The sequence below is a fragment of the Gymnogyps californianus genome, chromosome 28, assembly GCF_018139145.2.
Source record: "Gymnogyps californianus isolate 813 chromosome 28, ASM1813914v2, whole genome shotgun sequence".
Taxonomy (NCBI): Eukaryota; Metazoa; Chordata; class Aves; order Accipitriformes; family Cathartidae; genus Gymnogyps; species Gymnogyps californianus.
This window is the reverse complement of record NC_059498.1, coordinates 2,310,975-2,315,939: the sequence shown is the minus strand read 5'-3', so window position 1 is coordinate 2,315,939 and position 4,965 is coordinate 2,310,975.

Here is a 4,965-nt window from a genome sequence, read left to right as displayed (position 1 = left end):
GTTTTAATATATTTTGGGGGCCTGTTTCAAGCGGGACTGTTCTGTTTCGAGGCTACCTCAGTCCTTAGCGCCCTCGTTACAGCCTGGTCAGGAACAGGATTAAGAAGTAAGGCTCCGTGGAGGACACAGGTAAACCCGTACTCCATTCCTGTCCCGCAGAACATCTAAGCATAGGCTTTACATTAAATTTAAACTAAGGGGATACGAGCACATGCTTGCAGTTATCCTCTACCCAAGCACTTGCTGAAAATAGGTATTTTGCTGAATAGTTTTCAGTCTGTTCTCACTCTGGGACACCAGGCAGTCCAGGCGTAGATCCCAGCTATCTCTCGGCTCTGCTTTAGAGAGGTGTAAGCATGCCCAGAGCCAAGGCAGCCCTCTGCACGAGGTCAGCAAGAGCTTCTCCAGCTCACCTCCAGCAGAGATGTTTGGAAGCACACTTGCTTTCTGGCTTTTTGTTTAGCGGTAACTCCTGGCTGCTGCTCTGGGAAAGGAGCCACCTCTGAATTTTATGCAGAAAAGTTTCAGGGTGGTGTCTTTAAGTGAGTATAAGTAAGTAACACGGTAAATACATAGCAGTTTTTAAAAGCTTGAGTGGACTTGCGGGCAGGGACAGCTTGCCAGTGAGATGGAACTAGCTGTGTGGGGTGAGAGGTAGTTTATTAACAGTGCTCCTCTAATTAAACAGGAGTCTGAAGAGAAGCACGCTGCCTGAAGATGGGCAGAGAGGCTTTGCCAGCAGAAAGCTGAGAGTGTGATGGAGAAGCTGGGTGGAAAACATGTTGTCTGAAAGTACCAGGGAAAGACATTTGGAGCCTGGAGATAAAGGTGGATGCATGGCTACAATCCACTCATTATCCTGGACACTGCGGCTGGGTTATTCTTTTCAGCATCCCAAAAACGTTATGTTGCTCTTAACCCCTTGCGGTGGTTTTGGAAGAGCCTTTTACCAGCCAAATGGCAAGAAGTGAAAATCCTTTCCCCTTGCTGCCCTCTACACAAACTGCAGCAATTTCTTATTAATGGCTTAAAATAAAATCAATTCATGACAGCTGCTTCACCCGTTGTTTGTATTAGTCTTTTCCCAATTAATGATCTAAACCACTACACGCTTAAAGCTGCCGTCTCAGGGCAGTCCTGTGAGCTTTTGTCCACACCAGTAAATAGTCCCGTTAGTGAGCAGAGTGTATAGAATATTCCAATCCCAGCACTGAATTCATTCCGAAAATGCAAAGTAATGGAGCTGTTTCTATTACTGTTTTTTTGTTTTCATTTTAATTGTGTATAAAGTGCACATTTTCTTTGAAACTGAGTGTTTGTTATTAGTAGAGGATGTCTGTTAAAGCTCTAAATGTTCATGTCTGTGACTGTATTCAGTTTCAAAGTATCAGGCTTGATTTTTCCTTTTGAAGAAATCATACATGCATTACTTTAAAATGCTCTCTTGCTTTGGCTTAATGTAGGCCATTCTGAAATAAACGTTCAGAAGAGACTTTTGGACAAAAAATACTGAACGTAACTTGGGTTTGTCTTGTCGTTCTCTGGTTTTGGATGCAGTTTGGAAAAAAAAAAGTCTATTAAATCCAGTGGATTACTCCAGTCTGAGTGAGATGGCTTCTTTTTTCCAGCAATAGAATATGCTCCGAATATGTGTGTGAGGGAGAGGGATATTTTAATGATTTGTCTTAGAGCCACAACTTGGAAATTTTTTATATTTGACCTTGTTTAGTGTAATAAAAGAGTCATTTAGAAACCAACTGTGCCTTTCTGCATGTGAATTGCTCTTCAGTGACAAGAACAATTGCATTAAAAAAAGAAAAATCTATAAACTTTGCAAGTCAGACCTTGGGAAGGGTACCACTTATGAAAACATGAAAATCTGCATTTATGCATATGAATGAGCATGCTGATATTGTCTAGTGAACTGTGCAGCATTAGCTGGCCTAATTTAGCTGCGATTTTTGAAGGAACATACGGGAGCTGGCTGCCCAGCTCCTTGTAAAAATCGCAGCTGAATGCCCGTCTGTTTTGCCGTCACAAAAGATGGCTTTTGTAAGTGTCCCATGCTTTCTCCTCGCTGCAAATTTGGCCTCAAAACTGGAAGTACGTCTAAGGAGGCATTAAGTGGTTTGCTGTGTCATGCAGCTGCGAGAAAGCTAGAAGTGAGATGGATTTGGTCATACAGGCTTGGAATAAAAAGCTGTTTGTTCAGAGTTAAAGAAAAAAGTAGCCATATAGACAAGGACAGTGCTGCTCCTGCTCACAGAGCACGTTGTGTCCCGAGCCTCGGCGAGGGCTGTAATGGCAGAAATGGGTGATGGTGACCGAGGCAGGATCCAGCAGTGATAATTGTGTGTGTTTTTTCAACTGTCAGGTTACCTCAGCATCCTGCAGTCTCCACAGACTGGGAAACGCGCGCGGAGCGGGGAACAGCCCAGACGCAGTTGCCGGCTCCGTGCCCAGGCAGGGTAACGCCGGCTTGAGCCACGAGGCACGGGTTCAAGTGCACAGATAACCGAGGAGGTGCAGCGGGCTCTGGGCCCCTGCTGCGTCACCTCTGCTGCTCCAGAAGGACACTTAACCTCGCCGTTATCTATAAGGATGTGATTATCTCTCTATGAGTCAATGCAGCCAGCTACAGGCATCCAGCTAAGCATGTGCTTAAGTGTTTTAAAGTGCAGAAGCCTTCATTTAACAACGAATTTGCAGCAAGAAATTCTGAAATGCTTCAGGCATTTAACCGTAACTGAAAAAGAAGGGTATGGTTGCAGCGCTCTTCGCTTGCGATACGTTTCTTGGGAAATCGTCTAATAGAAGCCATCATGTGATGGCTGTATTTGATCTTGTGCTCAGAAACAGGCCAGGAGTAGAAAACCCAGAGGTCAAAGCTGGGATTGTACGCAGTCATCCCAGGCTTGGTTCAGTTGCTCCGTGCAGATGCACGGTGCTGTTTGAGATACCCCTGGGTGTTTCGCGTGGCCTCCAGCTGCTGCTCCGAGAGGGTGCGTCTCCCAGGGGTCCTGTGTCACATCTGCCAGCCCTGCACGGATGCCTCGGGTGCTTGAGGGCCTCTCCGACAGCACCACGCGCCTAGACGTGATCCCAGCTGATCCTTTGTGTCTCTGGGCAGGCCAGCTGACAGTTCCACCTTGTTTGCCTCTGCTATAAAGGGAGGATAACGTGACTTATTTTGTACTGGGTATTGCAAGTATAAATTAGATCCTGTCTGCAGAGTAATTTTCCTGTTGGAAGCGTAGGTTAGGGGTTTAGTATTGTTAGCATTAAGTGTTCCTGCCTGTAGTGTAGGTACAATCTTGTAGCAACTATGCCATTATTCTTGTAGCTAGATTTGTTAATAATTAAAGAATTCTTGATACCAGGCTCATAACTTGCCAGCTACGAGGTTACTTCAAAAGGAGCTGTTTATTGACACGTGCACAGTTGCTCTCGGGGCGTTTGCGGTGTGCCTAATTCCTGTGAATCGGACGTGCTATGCTTTGCACATTGTGCAGTTACCATGAAACAGTTCCTGAAAGACAGATCTGTTTGTGCGAGTTAAATTACAGTTTGCTGTTAATGGTGTAACTAGACGTAACCCACCTTTCTGCAGCAGGATGGAAAGGAGCTCAGGGGCTTCCGCTCCTTCGGGGCTTGCCATTCATTTTCTCTGTATCAGAGGAGACTTCAAATATCAGTTCATCATTGCTTGGAAAATGACATTTTGTTTTCTACAGCGTGACATTATCATTGTCGTGTAAATTCTGTGTTGATAGCTGGGGAAAAATGCCTTAGAAGGGGGATTTAAAGGCATCTGATCAATGCGCATCGGTGCTATGGAAAAGTTTCTATACAGTTCAGATTTTGCTGTCCTCCTCCCTTCTGTTTTTTCATTGAACAGGATGTTCTGGTTACTCTTTGGCAAAGGACGTGTCGCCCGTTTGTGGACCCGAGCCTGCTGCTTCCCCAGGAGCAGAACTGAGGCGCCTGCAGCTGCGTCCAAATGCAGTGTTATGCCCCAGGAGTTTTACACATGACCCTTATTCAGGTCTGTGACTTCTGCTGCCTCGTGGCCTGGATTTCCTCTGTGTGGAAACGAAGTCTGGCCGAGCAGAAGCAGGAGCTGCGCACCCGCTTTCTCTTTAGAGACAGCCACGGCGTGTGCCTGAGCCCAAGTGCAGGCGTGGGGCCGAGTCCTCTGGTTTGAAGCGATGCAGACCTGTGTGTCGTCTGTAACGCTCTTGGCCTGGAGGTTAGTTTCGGTATTCAGGTGGAAGTTAGGATCCCAGTCTCTGGCGATGAATGAAACTTCTTCAGTCAGCAAACAAGAGGTGTATATTTTAGCTTTGTTGTGAGTATTGGAAATCATCGTGCCAACTTCACAGCTTTCATTTTACCCTTATTTAAAGACATATTGTGACTTCAATGAATTACTTTTATTTTTTCCCCTCTGAGTATTTCTTATGCCTAGAAAATCAGTATTCCCATTTATGAATGTTTGCCAGGCATTTTACATCTTTTTCCATAGATTTGAAATCACCTGAAAATCCGCTATCAGAAAACTTTTTTAAAAGCCTGTTCTGTATGGTAAATGTTTTTGGTAATACATTGATATTAGCACGTGTCAGTATGTACGTGTGTTTCAGTAGTTTTGGAGCTACCTCATCACCTTTGGCTCTTATTCCCCCTGACTTTTTGCGCAGGGAAGAAGGTGAGATTTGACCCATGATACCTGAATTTAAATGTGATGACTCCAAGCTCTGAAACAAAATTCCTCTCTCGTTTTATATTACTGATAGCAATATTTTTTTTTTTTCCTCTGAAGCCGGTATTACAATATTGAGCGATTCGTTGCTGCATGTATTCTTATGTCATATACAAAAAAATTAAGACTTAATGTGTTGTAGAGATCCTTTGAGTGTTTGCATTAATTGGAATTACACCAGAGGCCACAGTAAGTCCCACTGG